General features: G+C 39.5%; 2 pseudogenes; one reads left to right on the top strand and one right to left on the bottom strand.

Annotated features, from left to right (window-relative positions):
* The first annotated feature begins 6114 nt into the window (after positions 1-6114).
* Positions 6115-8086, top strand: LOC143666617 (glomulin pseudogene; annotated as a pseudogene).
* Positions 8087-11915: 3829 nt separating this feature from the next.
* On the bottom strand, positions 11916-12463 carry LOC143666761 (cAMP-responsive element-binding protein-like 2 pseudogene; annotated as a pseudogene).
* Between the last annotated feature and the right edge of the window lie 2651 nt (positions 12464-15114).

Below are 15114 nucleotides of genomic sequence, written 5' to 3'. Positions count from 1 at the left end.
TAAACAACTCAACACAGGGAACCCAGAATGGGAATGAGGGATTGTAATTTTGTATAGCTTAATGCAATGCCTGGATATATCCCAGAGTATGTTGAGCAGATAATTAAAAAGTATTGGCAAAGTCCCTTGTGGGATGGGAGAAAAAATATGGAACTATTAAGTTTTACCACTGGGGAAACCCCTGATAGTGTCTCAAACATTAGGAACTCCCAAGTCAATATGCTAAGCCCTTGATCTTGAGGCTTGCTTTTGTGAAGCTTATTTACGCAGTGGAGAAGCTTAGCCTACCTATAGGTATGCCTAAGAGTTACTTCACCAAAACTTTTTTTGTTGCTCATATGTGGCCTCTTTCTAAGCCCAAGTCTGCAAATGATATTATTACCCTCACCCCTACGTGTATATGACATCCAGGGGTGAAAGTCTCCCTGGCAACATGAGATATGACTCCCAGGGATGAGCCTGGCCCTGGCACCATGGGATCAACACTGCCTTTCTGAGCAAAAGGGGAAAAAGTTGTAACAAATAAGGTAGCAGTGGCCGAGAGAGTTTAAATAGAGTTGAGAGGCTACTCTGGAGGCTACTCTTATGCGAGCTTCAGGTAGACATTGCTAGTTAGCATGGTTTGCCAAACCCCAACCAAAACCATTCCTGCCAACCCTAAAGAACACCTAGGGCTTTATCTGAGATTCTACAAAGGTTTCATACTTTCCAGAAACCTACAACCTCCAGACGGGTTCCTAGGCCAGCTAAGTCCTGAAACCCAGAGAGGTCAGCCCCTCCAGAACATCAACTAGTTTCATCCCCCTAACCCATAAATCAACACCCCTTTCCAACATGAAAAAGTTAGAATGGGCAGAGCCCAAATACTCCTATAGAGTGGGAGAAGGATCAAGGGAGAAGGTGAAGATATAACAGAAGATAGAATTTAACAAATGAGTATGATTGATGAATCATTATATTGATATTTCTTTTAATCTCCAGTAACTTGGAGCAACTAGAAGGAAAAAATGAAAAGTTGTGTAATTGTAACCCATATCAAACACTGAAATCTGTTCTACAACTAATTGTTGCAGTGTGCTTTGAAATTTATTGCTTTTTTGTATATGTGTTATTTTTCAAAATAAAAAAGAATTTTTGGCCTGGCATTTTTTCTGTTTCAGTATCTTAAATATATCATACCACTGCCTTCTTGTCTCCATGGTATCTGATGAGGAATCAGCACTTAATCTTATTTTGCTTCCCTTGTATGTAGCAAATTGCTTTTCTCTTACCCATTTCAGAATTCTTTCTCTTGGCATTGGACAGTCTAATTAGTATGTGTCTTTGGAATGGGTCTTTTGGATTTATTCTGCTTGGAATATGTTGAGCTTCTGAGATTTTGCGTATTTATGTCTTTTATGAGGGTTGGGATATTTTCAGCCATTATTTTCTCAAATATCCTTCCTTGTTTTTTTCCCTTCCCTTCTCCTTTGGGGAACCTATGATGTGTATGTGTGCATCACGTTTTCAATCACTCTGCTGATACCCTAAGTCAGAGTTTTCCATTTTTTCTCATTTGTTCAGTTGCTCCCTTGAGTTCAGTTGCTCTGTTTTCTAGCTCACTGATCCTTTCTTTTGCCCCTTCAAATCTATTGCTGTATGTCTCTAGTATATTTCTAATTTCATCTACAGTGTCTTTCATTCCCATGAGTTCTGTTATGTTTCTATTCTTTCAAATTCTTCTTTACACTTTCCTAATGTCTTCTTAATATGTTTTATCTCTATAGCCATGTTGTTGAATTTGTTTAGGAGATTTGTCTGAATGCCTTTGATTAGTTGTTCCAAATTTTATATCTCCTCTGACTTTTTAATTTGAACATTTCACTTAGCCATATCTTCCTGTTCCTTAGTTTATCTTGTAAAGTTTTGCTGTGTCTGGGCATCTGATTATCTTAAAATGATTATTTTGAAAGTCAGTTTCCCTCTTGTCTAAGACTTTGTTATCGATTGGGTTCACGTTAAAGGTCTCCTCTGACACTTGGTTCTTCAGTATTTCCCAGCCAAAACAGGGCCAGGGTCCCACACAGTGGGTGCAGATCAGCTTCAAAGGATCCTGGGAAGAGGGTCAGGAAAGCAGCTTCCCAAGACTGCACTTTCCCAGTGTTTCCAGAAGATGGCACCCTTAGCCAACTTGTTCCTCATGGTCCTTACAAGGTAAGTTATTTTTAGCCCTGTGTCCCCTCTGTTGCTGAGGCAGGTGGAAATAATAGTACTTCACTGGTGTGGGTTTCTATCCACAAAGTATCAAGGCTGTGGACGAATGGTTGGATCAGGGGTGTGTCATGTCCCCCTCTGCTCCCAGATGAGAGGGCTTCTCCAACTCTCCCAGTCTATAACTATCAACCAGACAGGATCTTGTTTGACTAGAAGCTGCTCAAGGGTGGGTGATGGGCACCAGGAGCCACAGCCAAATTGAGTCTCTCACTGCAATTTTTCCATCTGTGGAATCAATGGTGCCATCTGGCCTCCTATCTGGAAAAAAAAAAAAAAAGGACTGCAGGACCCAGAGGTTCAGTTTTGCTGGCCAACAGTTGAATCTGAACTATGCCATGTTCCTCCTCATTCCAGGGGAGGGCCTGCCTGTCTCTCCCAGTCTACAGGAGCCAGCCAGGCAAAACCCAGTCCAACACAAGCTGCCAACCCAGGGTGGAAGATGGGTGCTGGGAGCCATGAGTTCAGTCGCTTGCCACAGTTTTTCTGTGTCTGAGAAAAATGGTGCTGCAGGCACCCTGGACTCCAGATCAGAAAAGATTAAGGCTATGGGACCCAGAGGATCAGATATGCCAGCCAGCAGTTGAGTCAAAACTATGCCATGTGCCCCTCTGTCCCCATTTGCAGCAGCCAACTGGGTGAAGACCAGACAGACTTGAAGCTGCTGGCTTCAGGGGTGGAGGATGAGCGCCGGGAGTCATGGCCAAGTTCAGTCACTCACCACAGTTTCTCTGTTGCACTTTCTCCATTTCTTTATTCTTCTTTTCCTTGTATGTTTCAAAGGCCCTACCCTGGTGTTCTGAGGCCCAGAACCACTGCTTTGGTTAGTTTCTGTCTGTTCTCTAGGTATTTTTGTTTTTGAAGGTGTTTCTCCTTATTCTACCATATTTCCAGAAGTTAATTTGTTGTTTCTTTTTACGCTTTCAAATCTTCTTCACACTCATAAATTTTCTTCTTAATATCCTTTATGTCTTTAGTCATATTTTCCTCCATCTCCATGAATTGATTTAGATTTGTTTGCACAGCTTTGATTAGTTGTTCCAAATACTGTGTCTCCTCTGAAGTTTCAATTTGTTCCTGTGACTGGGCCATATCTTCCCGTTTCTTAGTATGGCTTGTAATTTTTCAGTGATGTCTAGTGATTGTCCTGATGAGTTTGCTCTGAGGGTCAGTTTCTCTCTCTTGCTTAGGGTGCTATTGTTCATTGGCTTTGTTTTAAGGCTCTTCTTTGACACTTGGTTCAACTTTTGCTAGAGCTTTAGAATTGCCCATGTTTAACTGATCAGATTTTCTCAGCTCTTCTTCATCTGATACCTGCCCTGGACATGTGGTACAAGTTTTTTAAATTTGCGTTATTTGTTCAATTGTTTCACTCCCAGGAGAAAACTTCCTTTCCTCTGTTCCTTCTCTGGAAATCTTGATCTATGCTGTTTATTTTTGTTTTGCTTCTATAGTTTTTTTTTTTTTTAACACTCCTTGCATTGCCTCTGGCTGCTTTTGCTTAGAGGGCAAATTCTGGGAGGAGGGTCACCCTAGAATCCACATTTCCAAGTCAGTATTTCCCAGCCAAAATAGGGTCAGGTACCCACAAAGGGGGCCCAGACCAGCGCCAAAGAACCCTGGGGAGAGGGATGGGAGAGACATCAAAAGTCTTTTGGATGACTCCCAAGGCTGTGTTTCCCTGGCCTGCCCAGCAGATGGTGCTTTTCAGCACACTCCCCTGCAGCCCTAAGGAGGTCCTGCATCTTTAAACCTCCACCATGCATCCCCTGTTGGGGTTTGGGTTGAAACAATGGCCACAATTGTCCTTGTCCAGGTGAGCTAAAACAGCAGCTCAGGTCCAGAGGCCAGTGATCCACCTTCTGGGGGGCCCACCTATAGGGTGGGGGCTGTGTACCAACCACTGTCATGGAGCGAGCTACTCACAGTCCTTTACCACAGTTTCTCAACTGCTTAGTCCTGCTCTTCCCTGGATGCTGTGCTCCCTTGGTCTCCAGAACTCCAGAACATTTGTTTCAGACAGTAACCTGCTTGCCCACTAGCTGTTTTGGAGGACGGATGGGTCCTAGAACTTCCTCCTCTGCCATCTTTCCTGGAAGTTCTCTCTTCAGCACAATGTATTTTAAGAATACCCTCTCCATGGAGTTATCCAGTAAGGATTTGTGGAAAGTCCTATTGTCTGATGGCTTTGATCCCTGTATGTTGCATGCCAAGTCAACAAAATTTTTGTGAGATCTGTGTAAATGGAAGCACTACCAGTCTGGATTTAAAGGGGCAGAAAATGGACAGATGAAGGAAAAATAACTTCAGAGACAGAATCATAGAAGCGAAGGTCTGAAGCCAAGAAACCTCAGGCCAGGAGAGTGGATTCACCTGTGTATGTGGAAGGAGCGAGTTTGCCCCGGCGGCAGAAAAAGGCCTTCTACTTCGATGTTCAAGAAGAGTTTTGATGCCCCAAGCCTCAGAGAGGGGCACTTTTCCCAGGGATTGGGGGGAGCCTGGCTGCCACCCCATTGTTCTGAAGGGGCTGAGCATGTGCCCCAGAGATGGCAGAGAATCTGGGTACCACCCAGATGCTTGGGGAGAGTGGAGCCTAGAAAACGGTGGTCTCTCCAATGTTCCCCAATATTGTAACCCTCATCCAAGTGTTTGGAGAGAACAGGGACACTGTATAGGCCCTTGGAAAGGGTGGGGCTGTTTCTTTCTAAATCCTTGAGGATGAATGACTCTCAGACTTTGAAATCTAATGGCATTCACCCTGCAGGATTTTGGAATTGTTTAGGACCATTGACCCCTGTTTTCCTACCAATGTCTCTCTACAGCACTGGGATCACTTATCTTACGACTGTTCCTTCTTTGTATATTGGAAACAGATAACTTTCTCTAAGTTCACAGGTCCAAAGCCAGAGAATTTTGCTTCATGACAGACCATGCCTTAATCAACTTGATGAGCTTTTATACTATTTTTGAGTTGGTATTGTATTTGTATTGTTACTGAAATGATTCAAGAATTTTGTGATAGTATGATGAAATGAATGTATTTTGTATATAGAAAGATTTAGTGCATTGTATGCAGGACAGATGAGCATTATTAGGGAAAAATATGTCTGTATTTGTCTCCTATTTAGAGATTAAGTATGGCTTAAGGTGACATGTGTAGTTGCGAAGTTGGCAAGGGGTAGACACTGTGGTAGCTAGGTTCAGGTGTCAGCTTGGCCAGGTGATGGTGCCCAGCTGTTCTGTTGCTATAGACTTAAGTCATCCACATATGAAATTCATTTATGGCTGATTACCTCTGCAGTTGGGTAAGGGAAGTGCCTCTGCCATGACTGATAATTAATTTAATTAGCTGGAGACTTAAAAGGAGAGTCAGAAGAGAGAGTGGGAGCTCAACACGGCTCAGCTCAGAGCCCAGAGTCAGCTCAGACCCGGATGTTTGGAAATGCAGAAAGAAAATGCCTCCAGGAAAGCTGTTTGAACCCAGAAGCCAGAAGAGAGGGTAGACTGTGTACCTTCCCAAGTAACAGAGAAAGCCAGAGGAAAGCCAGCTGACTTTCCTCTGAAGAACTGTAAATTTGCAACTAAATAAATTACCTTTATAAAAGCCCCCCCAAAAAAGACCCTCTCCAAAGTACATAATTGAGAAATTTTAGAACAAAAAGATCTTAAATACTTTCAGTGTGAAAATGTAGACCAGAGAGTCACACATAAAAAGAGTGGGAATCAGAATCAATTAGGCTTTCCAAAGCAGCACAAGAAGCTAAAACACAGTGAAGGAATGATGTCTAAATAATGAGGGGAAATTATTTCCAATCTAGAATTCTGTTCCCTAGCAAATTATCAATCAAGAGTGAGGTTGGAGAGCGGCCTACGCAGCGGGAGGAGGTGAAGGAGGGCGCTCGGACGGCTAGAGGGCCGATTGCATCAAAACAAGGAAAAATAACCAAGAATGGCTGTGGAAGAGCTTCAATCCATAATAAAAAGATGTCAAATCCTAGAAGAGCAAAATTTTAAAGAAGAAGATTTTAGCCTGTTTCAGTTAGCAGGCCAAAGGTGTATAGATGAAGGACATACTGACCAACTATTAGAAATTATTCAAAATGAAAAGAATAAGGTCATTATCAAGAATATGGGCTGGAATCTTGTTGGTCCTGTTGTTCGGTGCCTTTCATGGAATGATAAGGAAGATGATAAAAGAAAAGATTATTTTTTGATGCTTAATTTATTGGTAAAGTTATGTAATCCAAAGGAATTACTGTTGGGTTTACTTGAACTGATTGAAGAACCCTCTGGAAAACAGATATCACAAATTATTCTCCTTTTACTTCAACCATTACAGACAGTGATTCAGAAACTTCCTAACAAGAAGGCATACTCAGTTGGGTTAGCGTTGTCGACCCTTTGGAACCAGCTGTCTCTTCTTCCTGTTCCATACTCAAAAGAACAAATACAAACAGATGACTATGGCCTTTGTCGGTGCTGTAAGGCCTTAATAGAGGTCACTAAACCTTTTGTGGAAGAAGTCATTGATGACAAAGAAAACTCACTGGAAAAGGAAAAGTTAAAGGATGAATTACTGAAATTTTGTTTCAAGAGCTTGAAATACCCTTTGCTGACAGCACAATTCCTTGAACAGCCTGAAGAAGCTGAAAATGATCCTTTAAGGTATTTTGCATCTGAAATAACAGGTTTTTTATCAGCAATGGGAGACTCTTTTCCCAAAATGATTTTGAATCATGGAAGGAAAAAGAGGATTTGGAATTACCTTGAATTTGAGGAAGAAGAAGACAAACAATTAGCAGACTCTATGGCTTCTCTGGCATATCTAGTATTTGTACAGGGTATCAGTATTGATCGACTTCCAATGGTCCTCAGCCCATCGTACCTTCTGCAACTTAATATGGGGCATGTTGAAGTCTTTTTGCAAAGAACAGAAGAGTCTGTTTTCTCCAAGGGATTGAATCTGTTGGAGGATGGTTTATTGAGACTGGAAGACAACAGTCTACTTCATCAGTATTTAGAAATCAAGAGTTTTCTTACTGTACCTCAGAGTTTAGTGAAAGGAACGACACGTTGCCCCATTGAGACATTGAGGAAAAAGGGTTTAGCTATGCTTCAGCTATATATTAACAAGTTGGACTCACAAGGCAAATATACATTGTTTAGGTGCTTATTGAATACAAGTAATCATTCGGGTGTGGAAGCCTTTATTATTCAGAATATCAAAAATCAAATTGATGTTTCATTAAAGAGAACACCTAACAACAGATGGTTTACAGGACCGCAGCTAATTTCCTTTCTGGATTTAGTACTCTTTCTCCCAGAAGGTGCTGAAACAGATTTACTGCAAAACTCAGATAGGATCATGGCTTCATTAAATTTATTGAGGTATTTGGTTATCAAAGATAATGAAAATGACAGTCAGACTGGATTATGGGCAGAACTTGGAAAGATTGAGAATAATTTCTTAAAGCCACTCCATACGGGGCTTAATATGTCAAAGGCACACTATGAAGCAGAAATTAAAAATAGCCAAGAAAATAGCAAAGAAGCCCAGAAGTGTAAAGATCTTTGTTCTATAACAGTAGGTGGAGAGAAGATCCCTAACATGCCTCCTGAAATGCAGCTTAAGGTCTTACATTCAGCTCTTTTTACATTTGATTTGATTGAAAGTGTACTGGCTCGAGTAGAAGAACTTATTGAAATAAAAACAAAATCTACCTCTGAAGAAAATATTGGGATAAAGTGAAGGTTCCACCTCCTAATTAAAAACTACTAGAATATTTTCCATTATGACTTATTTAATACCTTTATAAAAAATTGTCTAAAACATTACTGCTAGAAAAAAAAAAGAGTGAGGTTGGAATAAAGAAATTTGCAGCAATGTCTCAAAAAATTACTTTCCATAAACTTTTCATCAGGAAACTATTGGAAAATATAGTCAATCAAAATGAAGAATTAGGTGCAACAGTGGCTCAGCGGCAAGAATTCCCACTTGCTGAGACCCGAGTTTGAGTCCTGGAGCTTCCTCATGTCAAAAAAAAAAAAAAGAGAGAGAAGGATTAACCCATGAAAACTGACAGGACAGCCAGGACACAAAACCCAACACAGAGAAAGGTTCAAGAGAAAAATAAGTTTAGACTGAATAAGATTACAGAAGGCTTCAGGAGAGAAGTTGTCCAAGGAGGAAAAAAGTGAAACATGTTGCGTCTGACTACATGAAAAAAAACAAATTAGCAGGATTTTGCAATTCTTGAGAATTTAGAAAAAATCAGTGACAGTAACATAGAAAACTAAGTAAATAAAAACATGAAGTCATAACTCCAAGAAAATGCAAAAGCTAACCAAAAGTGGAAATGGTATCGTAGTATATGACACAGCTCAGTATGTAATAATATTTGCATAGTAATAACAAGATAAAACACTAAAGAAAAACTATGCGTTAACCATATTAAGAGATTGGTGGCAGTATGTAGTGCTATGAAAGTGCTAAATCTTTTCCTACATTGAGGCCATCACTGCTAGTTGCCCACCTAATAGTATTCTCCCTTTACGATTTAGCAAAGAACTCTGATTTTGTTTGGTGTAGCAGTGTACCCCAAAATTGCATGTTTTGTACAATTTTAATACAATTTTTCTTTTTGAGATATATATTTTTTATTTTTCATAAAAATATAATTGTACAATGTCCTTCAGAGACAGCAAAATGCCTCCAATGTCCCAAACACCATGTGATTTAATAGTAATCTTCCTTCCTTTAAAACTAAATATGTAATGGATAATATGCAAATGATTTCTTGTGAAATATAGCATTTCTATTTTTTAAATTTTCTTTACCTTTGTATCAACCAAAGAAAAGTCCAGTTTAAACCTGTACTTTTTGCAGTGAGCCAAATCATTTATGACCTAATTCAATTGGAATCAGGTCATAATTCAAAGATGATAAAATACTAAATGGAGCTGCTGATAAATACTATCAGTTAGCTGGTAAACAGTGATATGAATTTGTCATAGTAAGAAATATTTTTATTTAGCTATCATGGAAAGATCTATTTTTAAGAAACTTACACTATATCCTAAAACTTGGCCTGGTCAAACCTATTCCATATTATATTTAGTTGCTTTCAGATGCAGCAAGTCTATGCTAAATTAATGACAGAATATGACTGGTTTAAACCCAAATGAATTTTCTCCTTATCTTTCTCTACTTGGGAAAAAAAGAAAAAGAACACATTACTTTGTTTACTCAGAAAGAAAGGAGAACGGTGCTGTTCTAGAGGGATAGAGCACTAGCATTTTCTTTCTTCCATTCTCTCTGCTCTTTTGTTGTCATTACTGGTGAGAGATGCCAGGATTTCAGTATACTGCTTCTTACCTGGAATGGGGAAGGAAATGCTCCGGGTGTTTTAATCAGTGGCATTTATTATCATGCTTCAAAGTGGCCAAAAGCTTGCAGCCAGCCCAATACCCAACGCAATCAAATAATTCCTTTTTAAGGCCAAGGAATTTTCTCTTGGTTTGATATATTCCCAATGACCAAATAGACAGATTTTAAAATAAACTCAAATAAATTATAATTTACTTTCACCCCAAATTATATATCCTCTACCTACATAAACACTGTTTTTATGATGATTCCTCAAAAAAGAAAAGAAAAAGAGAAAGCTCAAATAACCCTGTAATTTAGAATTAGAACCAGAGAAGAAACACTTCATGCACAATGGAGACATTCTATTGATGAGCCACGTTCATTTTGGAATGTTTGCTTTGTAAACAACTCTTCTGAGGAATTCAAAAGATACTGAACAAAGCAACATAGAGTAACTCTTGGCATGTTTTGCGTAGACAATTGAGTAGACCAGATGGCAAAAACATACCCACTACAATCTGAACACTGTATTTAAAACACTTAAATTCTAAAGACCTGGAATATCAACAATCCTTAATTTATCTGTATTTATGATCCTAAAAAGGAATTAAATACTCTTAAACCTCTAGTCCTCCAAAACACAGAGAGACCCAACAGACTGGGCTAGTGGTACATCAGTAGTCACACACAACCAGACCGGAGAGCTGAGTTCGCAACCTGAGTGCAAGAGGTCATTAGGAACTTAGACTGAATGAGGCACTTTATTCAAATTTATGGCCTAAGTGAAGGGGAAAAATACCTTGTAATCTTAAACTGTGTGGTCCATCTCATGTTTCACCTCACAGACTATCTAGGGTGTGATGCAGCCTCTGAAACTTCCAGTTCATAACAAAACATTTTGTTTGGGAGCCAAATATTTGCTTCATGAAAGTGAAGGACAATTTATAAGCTAGCAGCACCAGAGGACACAACTCCTGATTCAACTATGGGAAAGAGAGAGTTATAGTGTTTCACTGGGACAATCAAGATTCTTAGGACTATTTGAGAGTCATATTATGAGCTTGATTCCCCAACCTTCACTCCGTACGTTAATCAGGAGGAAAGTAAGTTTAACCGTGATGGGGATTGGAAAGAACCGCGATTTTCTTCTGCAACTCCTGCCAGGGCCCCTGGTGCAGGGCCCATCCCCAGGACCAGTGCATCACTCCACAGTGAAGGCATGGCCAGGGCTGACCCAGACGCATACCCACAGCATCTTTCTCTCTGGTTCAGAACACATTCATCAGGAAAGTCAAGTCAGGAAAGAAACTAAGTGTTCTGGTTACAGCTACAGCCATTAGCTTATCACCAATTTGTCCCTCATTTTATTCTAGATCTCTTGAGACAGAAACTTGATCTCAGCAGCCAGCTTGCTCCTATTTTCTTCAGAAAAGTTCTCTGAGATAGTTGAGTATACAAGAAAATGTGTGTGAACATTCACTGCTGATCTCCCCACATACATGTATAGGCATACAATAGAAATACATACATACTTACATACATGCACACACACATAACATATTCTGGGTTGTCAAGTATGGATGAGGTCATAGCAAACTTTTATAAACCATATAAATAAATGCAGTTTATGAAGACAGCAATAAAGGTTTTAAATAGAGAGTACCTTGAAGGCTTTACTGGTGGATTTTGCTAACATGTTCACTATTTATAATAGGTAATACTATTGTGAATTATAAAAATAGAAATGTATATATTTGTTGATGCATATTCACAGCTTATACTAGAATAGCCCACAGAGAAATCATGGTTCATGCAGGAAATGTACATTACTCAAGTAAATATAATGAAATGAGATTAGGTGCATAAAGGCTGAGAACTTCCAGTCAATAATCAGCCCATTTGATTTCCCTTTGTAGGGCAATCAAAAACGTGAAAGGTGGTGACACCAAAACACAAACACATAACTACATGAATTACATGGAAAGAACATAAATAATCAAGAAAGCAATGTGGGGTTATGATGCAAAAATCCTCTTCAACCCATTTTTCTCTACTCCTCTGATTTCAAGCATCACAACATGTTAAATGCCATGGGTGGCCACACCAACCAGAACGGGTCTGAAAGTAAATTTTGTAAATGTTGAATGTAAGAGCAAGACCATTTGAGATTTAAAATCACCCATTTTTGTAGAAATTGCGGATTTACGGAGATGACTACTGACCAATGTTGTCCATTCATCCTCCCCGGGAGTCAGAACATTGGCTTCAGTCACTGAGTCATCATTTTATATGATCCTCACCAGGAATTGTTGTTAGCTTCTGCCTTCCCAGCCTTGGTGTGCCTGCTCGAGTTCTGCTGATTTATTCTGTTCCTCTCCAGTGAGCAGGGCCTTTATTTCAGAAGGGATTTCTCCTTGGTCCATTGCCATGCACCACTGCTTGTACATTTCCAGCTCCTGTCTGAGAGCACATATGGCTCTTTCCCGACAAGATACCGATTCTTCTAAATACTGATATCTCAGCTTTTTTTTCTGGCTTGGCATTCTCTTGCACTCTGTGGGCTCCTCTAAAGTTTTGCCTTCAAGTCATTTCACTGGCTTCCGACCATGTTTACTGGGCTTCATTACTTTGCCTCCGACCACCTTACTGTCAGTCTTTTCAACAGTCAGGCCGGCCGCGGGAAGCAGGGGATATGTTTCTGACTGCCCCCGCCTCTCACCTAACAGCTCGCCTTATTGATGCCACCATCACAGGGAAGAGGGATCAGTTCAGGAATGGCAGAGCGGCCTGGAGACAGCCCAAAACACCTTCCTTCGCTGCCACCACCTCTTCTTCCCCCTCCATGACAGTCTCTGGGACAGTTTTGTACAATGTACTTAAAAATTCCATTTTTACTTTGCTTGCTGCTAGGAATAGACAGACATAGTTCTGATCACCAAATTGAAATGCAAGTCTGTAGGTATTATTGGGAAAGTTTTTCTTTCCTGACCCATGTGCTATCCCTTTCACCATGTCCTTACTTCTTCTTCCTTTCAGGAAAGCAGATTCCAAGGCCTGGGATGTAGCAGCCGTCTGACCCTGAGGATGAAACCCATGCTAAGGGCGGTGCAGTTGAAAGAAAACAGAAGACTGGTCCTTGATGGCATCCGTGAGCAGCTGCCCTAACTTCCATGTTCTAGTAGCACACAAGTGGAAAATGAAATTGAAAACAAAAGCATTTACAATAACATCAAAATCTATCAAACACCCAAGAATCCCTCACGTAAGAAACAGAACTGTAAGACCTCTACATTGTTAACTACAGAATATTGCTAAGAGAAATTAAAAGAAAACCTTATTAATGGAAGGTTATGCATGTTCATGATTAGAAGATTCAATACTGTAAAGATGCCACGTCTCACAAAATTGACCTCTAGATTCAACACGTTCTCTATCAAAACCATAGCTGTTTTGCTTTTTCCTATGGAATTTGACAATCTGGTACTAACATTTATAAAGACATGCAAAAGTCCTGGAAGAGTGCGATGCTTAAGTTCATGAGCCAACTGTCCAGGTTGTGGTGTCCAGTGGTTTGGTCAAGCAAGCACTGGCCTGATTGCTACCATAAAGATGTTTTGTAGATCGAAATCATCAATAAGTTAAGGGCATCTATGGCTCTGTTTACCTCTACAGTCAACTGTGGAAATGGACTTCAACTGTGAGAGAAGCCTCATACAGTCAGTTGAAGGCTTTAAAAGGAGAAGTGATGATTTCAGTAGTTAGAAGGGAGAATTTCCATCTCTACTTCAGCCAGTCTGCTTCTCCAGAGTTATTCATTGAAAACCTTCATCCGAGTTTCCAGCTTGCAGGGAATTTGGACTTGCCATCCCCATAGTTGTGTGAACCAAATTCATATTTTAAAATCATACATATATATGTGTATCAGGATATCATTACTGGTTCTGTTTTCCTAGAGAATCCTGACTAATACAAATAACCAACATTCTTGAAGAATAAGGACTTATATTACCAGATAAGAAGACAGTATAAAAGGTTATCTTTACTACTCTGTTGATATCTGCTCTTTATTATTTCCTTCCTTCTACTTCCTTTGGGCTTAATTTTCTGTTCTTATTCTAGCTTCTTGAGATGGAAGCCTAGAGTGTTGATTTTCAAATATATATTTTTTAATTTCTAAACTTTTATTTTAGTATTTATTTATTTATTTTAAAATAATTATAGACTCACAAGAGTCCCATGAACCCTACACCCGGCTTCTACCCGGGTGACATTTTACACAATTAAAATACAATAACAAGACCAGGAAATTGATATTAGTATAACACTGTTATGTAGACTACAGCCCTTATTTGGTTGTCACCTGTTTTAACTTGTACTTGTTTGTGTATATGTATGTGAGAGTGTGGTTATATGCAACTGGTCCCATGAATAGATTCATGTTGCCACATTACAATGAGATACAGAACTATGCTGTCACTGCAAAGCAACTCTCTCCTGCTGTCCCTCTACGTCCTCAACCACCCTCTCTTAACTCTATCCTTATCCCTGGCAACAATCAATCTGTTCTCAATCTCTGTAGTTTGTCATTTTGCAAATGTATTGTAAATGAAATCATATAATATGCAACCTTTTGAAATAGACTTTTTTTTATTAACCAATAATGCCATTGAGATCCATCCAAGTTGTTGCATGTCTCAAAATTTCTTTCTCTTTTGTTGCTGAGTAGTATTCCATTGTATGGATAGACCAGAATTTGTTTAACCATTCACCCTCTGAAGGACATTTGGGTTGTTCCCAGTTCTTTTCTATCACAGATAAAATTGCTATAAACATTCATTGTACCAGGTGGTGCGACGCTGGCTCAGTGGAAGAATTCTTGCTTGCCATGCCAGAGACACAGTTTGATTCCTGGTGCCTGCCCATGAGAAAAAAATTCATTGTACAGATATTTTTGTGAATATAGGTTTTCATTTCCTTAAGTGCATGATTAGTGTTATAAGAAACGGTCAAACTATTTTTGAGAGTGACAGTACCATTTTGCATTCTCACCAGCGATGTGTGAGACATCCAGTTTGTCTACATCCTCATCAGCAAACACTCTTTAAAATATATGCATTTAGAGTCTAAAATTTCCTTCTTAGCACTGCTTTAGTTGCATCCTCCAGACTTAGTTGTTTAAACTACTGTTCATCAGGGTTCCTAATATTTAGAACTGAATGAAATCTTAACCATTAACTGGGGGGCATCATTAACATCACGGTCTAGATTTGAAAATTTCTGTACCTTAAATTCAGTTAGAAAAGAGCCTGAGTGGGAAGATCTAGAGAAAGTCTGGAATCTTTTTCAAAATGTCATTTTTACTTTAAACCTTTAAAAAATTCTTGCTTATGTTATATTTTAATGAAAACTTTCCAACTGAATGGAATGAAGAAAATATCTACAGGTCAAGAGATGCTGAAAGATCAAGAGGTATTTCTAATGTGGCCATCAAAAAC

Source organism: Tamandua tetradactyla, chromosome 23 (genome assembly GCF_023851605.1).
Source record: "Tamandua tetradactyla isolate mTamTet1 chromosome 23, mTamTet1.pri, whole genome shotgun sequence".
Taxonomy (NCBI): Eukaryota; Metazoa; Chordata; class Mammalia; order Pilosa; family Myrmecophagidae; genus Tamandua; species Tamandua tetradactyla.
The sequence above is the reverse complement of the archived record's forward strand: the minus strand, read 5'-3'. Positions and strand labels throughout refer to the sequence as shown.